Here is an 11363-nt window from a genome sequence, read left to right on the forward strand (position 1 = left end):
CTATTTAGTCTGTCAGTTGCTTCATTCTTCTTGAATACCTGGACTAATGTCTTGTTTTGATTTTGGAGTCTGCTCAGCCATTTGTTACCTTCAAAGTATTGTTTGTCCTATATTGCCTTCCTCTTTCTCTTTGGGTATCCGATTAAACATTGGTTACACAGTCTTATTCAATTTTCTATTTCTGTTATGTTTTCTGTGCTCTTAGTTTAGCCGTGTTGAATTCTGTTCCTTATGACTCATGCATTTTAACATATTTTTCTCATTTTAAAGTTTTGTTAACTTTTCTGTCCTCGAATTTCATTTGACTCTCTCTCAGATGCGTCCTGTCAGCTTCTCTGGCTCTCTGCAGATATTGCCAAGCTTTAAACTGTCTTTTTAACACAGCAAGCACAGTAATTTTATAATCTGTGTCTGATAATGCCTATGCATGATGCTTGAGAAGGGATTTTTTGATGTTTATTATTTCTCCTGAATTTATTCCCTCATGTGTCTGATTTATTTGGCTGTTTTATTTTCACTATAAACAAAAGAACAACTGTAGGAATATGTAGAATAAATCTCTTCCCATGAAGAGAAAGTTTGCGTTCATTTCAGCCTGGCAGCTTGAAAGAGGGGTGCTCCAGCACAGATCATCTTAGCTTGGGTTCAAGGTTGGTAATGTGATTCCTTGGTCATGTGAGGATGTGACTCCAGGTAGCAAGGTTGTGCAAACAGTGTTTAGTACTGGGTCATTCTCAACTTAAGGATGGAGTTCACTAGGTCTCAACTTACTGTAGAGAGCAATTTATATTCAGTTTACTGTTGATTTCCCTTTTTGTTCATGTTCTAGGCATTGATCTTTATAATCTTGCCCTTTGGTATTTCTAAACAGAAAACTCAAGGTTCCTAGAATCAGGGAGTACCTTTATAGACAAAGTAATTCCCATATCCAATCATCTCCTCAGATTTCTAGTCTACCTTTTGTCTTAACTTTATCTGTGTATGTACAATTGTTATTACTATCTTGTTATTTACCTTTTCCTTAATCTTTACCTCAGACCACCTTTTCTCATTCTCTGTAAGTCTCTCAATTTTGTAGTTAAAATTATGTTTTACTTAGGATAAGAGATGGTTCAGTGGGATGATGCATTTGATCTTGAGCTTGATTGCCAGGTCCTGCAATGTAGCAGGTGAGAATGAACTCTCCAGCAGTGCCATGGGTCTCCAAATGCCTTGTCCTTCCTAATGATTCATCTGCTTGATGCTGAGCTGGTCCTCCATAGCATATGTGAGTGATGTCCTTACAGAGAGTTTCAGTTTGAGGATGGTACTATAATAGTGTCAGTATTCTTAGGGATGATAGTTAAAATTCACATCCTATATTTTAAATACTGAAAAGATAGTAAAATGTCAAATTATAAAATAAGGAACAGCAAAGAAAAATCAGACATTTGTGTGTCCCAAAGGAACCAGGGTATCTGTCAGCAAACTACTTCTTAAAAAAGTACACACCAAAGTCTTCTATGATCCCCAAGAATAAATCCAAAGAAGTTGTAGAATGTTCAGAAATGTAATAACAGTGTTAGAAGGTCACTGTAAGGTTTGGAATATATTTAATTCAGTGCTCTGAGAAATATTATTAATATCAAAATATATGCTAATGAGTAAGAAATAATGAGAACAAATATATTAATCACATATCTCAAAAAGTTATTAAAAACCCAATAATATTATCTAGTGGAAAGCAAAATAAAGAAATTAACAAAGACAAAAGCAAAAATTAATGATTTAGAAAATAGGGGAATGAGAAATTATTAGTGACTAAATGAAAAGCTAGCTCTTTAAAAATTAACAAAAAAGAGAAACTTGTAGCTAATCTCCATCAGTTTTGATCGTGGGCTGCATAAGTAAGTTTGAAATCCACGGAACAGGGACAGGCTGGAGCAGGTAAAATTGTCATGTCTTATGCTATGTCTTAAAATTGACATGCCATGTCTTACACAGTTTTTTTTTCCTCTTTAAAAATTCCATCTGTTCCCAAGACATTCCAACAGATGAATTGTCCTCAGAATATCTAGGAAAATCTTCCTTAGTGAAAGCATACTGCCTATAGGCTACTAGATTCATTTACAGAACTACTTAGATTAGTATTTGTCTCAATAACTGGAGACTATAGCTGACCGTGACATCATCTAGTCATGAAAGCAAGAAAGTTGAACAGATCCCTCCTATTAAAAAAAAAGGCTGAGGAATTATTGGAGACTAAAAGAAATTTAGAAGAACTATAACATATAAATTTTAAATAAATTGGAAAATTGAGAATAGATACATTTGGGAACCTACATGGTCCTGGAATAAGAAACACTAGAACACCTGTTTCTATCAAAGATAAACAGACCACTGCCTAGGCACTATTTCCCCAAGTGTTGTATCAGTGAGCAGGTGACCTGGCTGCCTTTCAAATGGTTCTCTAGCATTGTTGTGTCCTTGAACTTTCTGTGTTCAAATGACAAACGAGCATGGTTGCCAGGCACACGACCACGGAGCTTTTGAAGGCAGCTCATTCTGAGGAGAAACTGGATTCTAGTTTTATTGAATTTTAGTTCATTTAAATTTAAAAAGCCACATGTTTTTGTTGGCTACTGTAATTGAGAAGGCAGCTCTAGGGTGGATAAATGTGTAAGAGCTTCCAAATTCTTTTCATAAATGTGGTGAGCCTAATAAAGATTGAACATAAAAATGCCACAGATCAATGTCATTTATAAAAAATGATGTAGACATATCAAATGAAATTAGGAAGCAGAATCAAGTAGCACTTTAAATATATAGTATATAGAGTACATAGAGGGTTTAATGCAGATATTAAAAGTATTTGAGTATGTAAAAAATCCTAATATTAATCTCAAGTATCATATAAAAAGCTAAAAGTTTAGAAAAAGATTAATTGAGATAAGTTACTATATGATGAGGATGTCACACTGACTAAGTGTTACTCTCTGACACAACAGCATTGACTGGAGAGCATAAACAATAAAATGCACTTTCCTCATTTCTAAAGAACCACAGTCATCCTTGTTCAGGGGCCATGCTAATCTTCTCTGTATCATTCCAATTTTATCATAAAATCACATACACTGAATCTAATAGAAGAGAAAGTGGGAAAGAACCTTAAATTCATAGGTACAGGGGGAAATTTCCTAAGCAGAACTCCAATGGCTCATGCTCTAAGATCAAGAATTGATAAATGGGACCTGATAAAATTGGAAAGCTTCTGTAAGGCAAAGGACATAGTCCTTAAGACAAATCGGCAACCTACAGACTGGGAATCTGTACCTCACTAACCCACATCTGATAGAGGACTAGTAACCAAAGTGTATAAAGAACTCAAGAAGTTAGTCACCAAAAAGCCAAACAACCCAATCAAAAAATGGGGCATAGAACTAAATCTAGAATTCACAACCAAGGAATCTCGAATGGCTGAGAAGCTCCTAAAGAAATGTTCAAAGTCCTTAGTGATCAGAGAATTGAAAATCAAAATGACCCTGAGATTCCACCTTACACCAATCAGAATGGCTAAGATCAAAACTTCAGGTGACAACACATGTTGGAGAGGATGTGGAGAAAGGGGAAGACTCCTCCATTGCTGGTGGGATTGCAAACTGGTACAACCACTCTGGAAATCAATCTGGAGATTCCTCAGAAAATTGGAAATAGATCTACCTGAAGACCCAGCTATACCATTCTTGGGAATATAGTCAAAAGATGCCCCACAATGCCACAGGGGCACATGTTCCACTATGTTCATAGTGGCCTTATTTGTGATAGCCAGTAGCTGGAAATAACCTAGATGTCCCATGACAGAAGAATGGATACAGAAAATGTGGTTCATTTACACAATGGAATTCTACTTAGCTATTAAGAACGAGGACATCCTGAGTTTTGCAGGCAAATGGGTGGAACTAGAAAACATCATCCTGAGTGAGGTAACTCAGACCCAAAAGGACATTCATGGTATTTACTCACTAATAAGTGGATATTAGCCAAAACAAACAAACAAACAAACAAACAAATCCCTCATACAGAATATGCAAGATACAGTCCACAGAACTCAAAAAGGTCAACAAGCTGAAGTGCCCAAGTGAAGATACCTCAGTCCCACTTAGGAGAGAGAAGAAAGCAACCACAAGTGGGGAAGGAGGGAAGGACTTGGGAGGGAAAGTGGATGGGGTTGGGGGGGGGAGGGAGTTGGGGAGAAAGGGAGTGGGAGAGAGAGGGAAACCTGATCTGGTATTGGGTGAGGGAAAAGGACTGAAGCCCTGAGGGTCAGCAGAAAGAATGTAAATAGGAAACCTCAGGGAATAGGAGGTTGGGGGGACCCCTGCCTCCAGAATGCACCAGAGACCTGGAAGGTGAGAGACTCTCAGGACTCAAAGAGAGGAAGGAACCTTAGATGAAATGCCTGTAGATAGGGAGAGGGAACTTATAGAGACCACCTCCAGCAGGAAGACAGGACATCAAGTGAGGGATGGCGTTCCCATCCCACAGTCACATCTCTGACCTATAATTGTTCCTGTCTGAAAGAATTACAGGAATGGAAATGGAGAGGAGCCTGAGGAATAGAAGGTCCAGCAACAGGCCCAAAGTGGGATTCAGCTCAAAAAGGGGAGATCCCAAGGCCTGAAGCTATTACTGAGACTACAAAAAGGGATCTATCATGACTGCCCTCCCGAATGACCCAACAAATAGCTGAGTCAGATGCAGATATTTGCACCCAACCAATGGACAGAAGCAGCTGACCCCTGTTGTTGAATTAGGGAAGGCTGAAAGAAGCTGAGGAGGAGAAGGGTGATCCTGCAGGAGGACCAGCAGTCTCAATTAATCTGGACCCCCAAGATCTCTCAAACACTGGACCACCAAACAGACAGACAGCACACACCAGCTGATATGAGGCCCCCAACACACATACAGTAGAGGACTTCTGGGTCTGTGTTCATTCAGAGATGATGCAGCTAATCGTCAAGAGATTGGAGGCTTCAGGGGGTTTAGAGATCAGGTGGGGTGGGGGTCCATGTCCACGTGGAGAAGGGGTAGGATGGAGAGGAGGTGTAGGATGTGGAGCAGTCAGAGAGTAGATGGGCAGGGAATGGAATATGCAGTGTAAAAAATAAATTAAAAATAAAATAAAAAAATAAAATTATGAAATTGGAACAAAAAAAGAACAGAAGTCAAGTTCTACTGTCTATATGACTGGGTTCTGGTAAAGATCCTCTTCCTTTTTTGCAGATAGCTGAGTTCGAATCATATCTTCAATTGGTGGAAACAGAGAGGGCCTTCTCTCTCCTCTTACAAAGATGCTAATCCCATCATGAGGCTTCACTTTCATGATCTGATTACTTTCTCACACCTGTCTTAATAACATATGTGCTACCCTACAGAAAAACAGAATCAACAGGGCATTCATTTTCAACAAAAAGTACTTAGTATATTGGACCACATGATCACATAGGTGAGAAATGTTCATGAATGCTGTCTGAGAGCGAGAGTCAGGGAGCTCAGCAGCAACTATGTCCAAGAAGCTGAAAACCTCATGGTGACAGAGCAATAATGTAAGTCCTTTCTGATGCTAAAGGCTTGAGAATTCCTCAGGGATACTGATGGAAGTCTCCACCCAAACACCAATGAACCTTGATATGATGTCCAAGGTTAGGACCATCAGGAGATACATGTCAGGAAAGAAGAGCAAGAGAGAGAAAAACCTTCCTCGTCTGTTTTTATTTCTCTTGATTTCATTTGGACCCCTAGCCTAGACAACCTCAGATATCCTCAGAAATATTTGCCAGTTCCCTAGTCATTCCTTGAGTCATCCAAGTTGACACACCAAATTAATGTCACTCAATGTTCTTGGGTTTTAGAGCTCCATATAGGAATTTGGAGAGCATGCAACATGAAGTCTATACTAGACTGGCAATAAAACCATGCCCAGGGGATTCCTATCACAATGAAAAATCTGAACAAGGGTTTAGCAGTGTTAGTCAATATACTTGAAAGAGAAAGGGCGAGAAGAGAACGAAAAGAAAGAAGAGCGAGGGGAAGAAGGACGAGAGAATGGAAGTTTAAGTTGGTTTTTAGAAGACCCAAGAATGAGCTGAAAATTTATTGAATTTGTAAAAAAAATTAAAAATGTAGCAGTATATGCAATTAAGGCAAAGAAGGCAATATCCTTTGTATACATAAACAACAGCCAGCTAGAGGGCTGGAGGGCTGGAGGGCTGGAGGGCTGGAGGGCTGGGGCCCCCCTAATTTCCTACCAACAGGATATCATTCTCTCTTTCTTCTCTTTCCTTCCTTTGACAGCAATAGGAATTAGGAACAGGCAAAATTTCTGGGAATAGTCTGAAGAAACATGCAAGAGCTAGTTGAAGAAGACTTTCTAACTGGCCCAGGGACACAAAGCGGAATTTGAATGAGCAGAGAAGGACACAATGCTATTGTATAGTATAACATCAGACATTAAAGGAGCTGTTTCCAACAAAGCAAACTGACTCTATAGTCCCCTGAGCAAAATGAAAATCAAGAATGACCAGGGTTTTTTTCTCCCATTTAACATAGTACCATATATGTTAAAACAGGATGATAATTTCACATAAGTAGATAGACCAGTGCATCAGGATAGAAAGGCCAGAGACCAAGCCAAGTGCATCCAGGAATTCAGGCTCCAATAAAGACATCATTTCAAAACACGAGTGCAGAGGAAGACTGTTCAGGCATCTGGGTTGCCATCTGGAAAAAAATGTTGCCTCATGAATACTTAATATGCCAGACCAAAATGGTGTTTTAGTGAATTAAAGATTTAAATGCAAGGGGGAAAAGAAGATATACAGCCGTAAATGATTAGAACAATCAAGATCCTTTAAGAATAATTCTGGCTAGAAGAAAGACTAAGCTTCACAGAGACCACAAGTCATGAAAATACTGATATGTTCAACCATACTAAGCACCTTTTATGAGAGAGACAAAGTCAGAAGATGGATGATCTAGGAAAACTATTTACATAACAAAGGGCTGAGCTCTGTACTGTGTAAGAAGCTTTTATAGATTGTTTGGGAAGAGTCCAAGAGCACACTAGAAATATAGGCAAAAGGCATGAATAAATACTTCAGAGAAAAGGACATATCAGCAGCCCATAAAATCATGAGAAGATGTGCAACATCCTTTATAATTGGAAAAATGCAAATTGAAACTTCCCTGTGATGTTAATTTTCATCTATCAGATTGTCAAAGATCAAAAAGTTTGGAAACATGGTGGGCTGGAGAGCACCAGGCGAAAGAGGCCCCTTTTATTGCTTATAGGAAAGTGAACTCTGTGGTCAGACAGTGTGCAGATAGCCAGATTTGTGACTGCGAGTTTGGAAAGATGCTGGGCGAAGGATCCATCTTTTAGGATATGAAGACGTGAACTGTGACTTCACCTACAGCACAAATAACTTTATGTTAACACTGGGTTGTGTTAGCAGCATTGAGTAAGGGAGTGTGAGTTCACATCATACAAATGGGTCATAGATGCTAACTATAATTCTCACCTTTGACTCTGAAGTTCCCATGAATGTTCATCATTGAATTCATATATTCATCTGCTTCCTCTCGTGACAAACTCTCTGCTCTACTCTAAGCACTGCAACTTTGTACCCACACTAGTTTTTGCCTCTCTGTGGATATTTTTGTCTTGTTTCCCAGTTTCATTACTGATTTTTCATTTCTACCTCTGGGCTTATGAACCAGCGCACTAAGCTGGTACCTATGTTTGTTTATGTCCTGTCCCTACAGGACCCACCAGTTGGGCTTATTGTGCACAGTGTATCCAGCGAAGTGAAACAGTATAAGCAACATTATGCCTAAGATACTATGGGACATCTGCTGTCTCAACCATAGGACATTGATTCAAAAGCAAATTTGAATTGATTGCTCACTAAGGTACAGAGCTAGAGATAAGCAGTTAACAGAGGGGAGAATGGCAGCCTGGCAGGAATCTTCCATTTATGGCTGAAAGGAACAGACCAATTAGAAATGTGGCTAAGTACGCCCTCGAGTGTGGAACACATTTAGTAAAGTGAAGCAGTCGTGCCTGGATGGACTGTAAAATTTCCCCACATAAAATTGGGAGAAGGCTAACTAGGGAGGCGAACAGCTTTCTGACCAGGAAGCTGTAACAAAATGACTGAGGCTGACTGTAACTGATGGCCCAAACATTTCTCCTCAGTGTTCTGCAGAGAGACATACGACAACCAGAGAGATTAAACCAGGTGAGATTCTTAATGGCAAAACTTAGTGCCCAGCAAAAGAGGGGGAGTGAGGGAATGGGCAGAGATCATTTTCTTTGTCAAAGAAGCAAAAGTGGTATGCTCACGGGAGCAAGCCTCCATTTAGTGCTCATAATTAAATGGATCTTAATTATGCATAGGGTGATAAATGTTAATTGATATGAAAGAGAAAAAAGAGAAAATTCTCTTTGTAAGGATATGCATATCCCTGAAGACCTAAAATTAAAGGAGTGTTTAAGGCTAGGATTTCCTCTCTATAGAAAATGAGGAAATGGCAGAAGGGCCTCTTTGGCTTTAGAAAGAAAGGGTGGAATGAATAAATACCTCTCAATACTCAGAGGCATGATGTCTCTAACAGCTTTTCCCTGGATGCCTCTTGCTATATATTTTCCCAATTCTAGTCTTGGCTGCAGGGTATTAGTAAGGGAATCAAAGATTCAAATATTATAAATACACATTGTCTGGCTTCCAAAATAGTATTCACTGTAGCTAATATTTACCAAGTGAGTAACTTGCCAATTTTTGTATCTGTCTAGCATTATATTTTTCCTAGGAAGAATTTAAAATGTGAGTGTTCAATACATATAATGATGTGAACAGTTGGAAGTACACAGTTTGAGGCATTATTACAATGTGACCACACTTCTATAAGTAACGCTGAGGTCAAGAAATGAAGTTGGGTGGCTAGCAGAAGCCCTGGGAGGGTTGATCAACTCTGCTGCCAGCCAGGTCCAGATCCAGTGCTTTGAGTTAGTCCATCCTACCATTTACTCCATCTACAAGCTGCTGGACTGTGGAGCAGCTGCTACTGCAAAACCAGATGTCATCACTGAATAGGGCTGGTTTGGAGCTGCTGCTTGCAGTGCTGAGTCAGGAGAGGGGTCAGTGGGGCTGCATGCAGGCCACAAACACAAAGGTAGAGCCAGTGAGCCTTGGGGATTCAGACATTGCGGGCAGGGAGGTGTGCAGCAACCTGGAACTCACATAAAACCTGCCCCTGGTCACCCTGTCTGGTCACAAGATCACCCTGACTCAGGTCAACAGCAGGATATTCAAGAAGAGTCTTTGTGATGGTTCAGTATTTATAGGGTATCAGAAACCAGAAATGTTGAACCAGACCAGTGACTTGTTGCAATAAATATTTGCAGGTAAAGCTGTTATATCCCTAACAGCTTTTACACACACACACACACACACACACACACACACACACACACACACACACACACACACACACACACACACATATAATAATTCCAGTGCCACTACTTTGAATGAATATACGATGGAGAGGTGGAAAATGAGGAGGTATGTGCATGGTGGAGAGAGACAGAACTTGAGGGTCATGTCTAGGTCTACGGTCCTACAGCAGGCAGTGATCATGTTAATGTCTGTGGGCCATGCTGCTGCCAGAGACCATATTGCTGTCCTGGAAGGCGTCACCCTTGAGGGCATGCAGATGTTTTTGGCCTCTTCTGTGGCAGAGGTCTGTGTTCATATGCATGGCTTATACTGCCACTAGAAACCATGGTGAGGTTCAGGACATGTTCTGACACAGGAGACCATGTGAATATCTGTGGTCCATGCTGTTGCCAGAAACCACGTGGAAGTCCATGATCTGTGCTCCTGCTGTTTGTAAAGGACAAAGAAGTTACTTTTAGTAGCATCCACTACTGTGGCATCAATGACTGTGGGATCACAATGGAAAAAGAGGAACATAGAAGGTTTCCGTGACACCTTCTCCCCTCAAAGTAACAGGCTAGACAGGAAATCATTAAAGAGAACTCTTAAAATTGTGGTAAGGATGCTGAGGTGTAGCTCTTCACGATCGAGGGTTTCTGGCAGGGTTATGGGTGAGGAAAGAGTCAGGTTTTTTTTTTTTTTTACGGGGCTGGCTATTGGAAATTTGCTCATGCTCCAGTGAGTATATGCAACACACATTGGACTTGTGTTTTTTTCCTTCAGTTTTAGGCAGGGAGGGGAGACCACAAAGGTGGGGGAGGGGCGGACCTGGGAGGACTGGAAAGTGAGTGTGATTGGGTGCATAATGTGAAACTCCCAAATAATCAATAAAAATATTATGAAAAAACACAGTGGAACACTATCGATGCCCCAGAAGTGCTTGTAATGCTTCCTCATTGTCATTACCCTCCTCTCTGTTCTCTCCAAAAGTTGTCACTAGGCTGATTCTAGCACAGATTAGTTATGCCTACCTTTGACCTATATATAATTGCAGGGCTAGTTTGCATTGTGTTGTGTGTATGGCTTCTCTTATCATATTTGTCATATTCAAATTCAATTTAATAATGTATTCATTTTCATTTCAGAATTGTGACTCTCATTTTACTATTAAGGGGCATGTGGAAAGTTTTCACCTGGATAGTGTGATTTTACTTTTGTGAACATTAGAGCAGACAGGGTTTTTTTTTTTTTTTAATTTGTTTATATTTGGGGATATTCTTGGAAATAAAATTTGTAGGTCATATGGTATCAAGATGTTGAGTTAGTAAAAACTGCCATGCTGTTTTCAAAAGGGAGATACTCATCTCTCTCATTGTGCCTTATGTGTCATTGGTAGAGAGGCTCTGTCTCTGTATAGGTAACACTTGAACCCCAAAGTCTATTGGGTGATTTTGGCAACTGGGTTACAAGAAGACTTTAGGTATCAGACCCCATTCAGTGCTCAAACACATCACTTCTACCCCATCTTTGGGTTCAACTCAGCTGTGATAGACAGTTTCAGCTCATCTCAGGCTCACTGTCTTACTGAAGGTACATAATGTCCACCAACTCTCTTGAAGCTTCTACCACACTACAGAGATCTGGGTAATCTACCTGGCAACCAACTATGTTCATCCCTAAAATATAGGTTAGGAGTGGATGAAAAAAAATACTTCCATTTAATCAACTTCAGAGTCTTCTATATCCTTCTTGAGAGATTCTTAGTAGAAATTAGCCCTTGTTGTCTAAGGTAGTGATTTTAGCAACAGCTCTTTATTTTGGATTTGTGTCATTTTTCCAGGTGTCTCTTTATAGCTCCCTAGAACCACATCCTAAATAAACCAT

General features: G+C 40.0%; 1 non-coding gene across 1 annotated transcript; it reads right to left on the reverse strand.

The window, feature by feature from the left end:
- Positions 1 to 3014: 3014 nt before the first annotated feature.
- Gm24817 lies at positions 3015 to 3119 on the reverse strand. The gene has a single exon (XR_003949183.1). It is a non-coding gene; the product is annotated as a U6 spliceosomal RNA (small nuclear RNA).
- Between the last annotated feature and the right edge of the window lie 8244 nt (positions 3120 to 11363).

This window comes from Mus musculus, chromosome 1, assembly GCF_000001635.26.
Source record: "Mus musculus strain C57BL/6J chromosome 1, GRCm38.p6 C57BL/6J".
NCBI classification, from domain to species: Eukaryota; Metazoa; Chordata; class Mammalia; order Rodentia; family Muridae; genus Mus; species Mus musculus.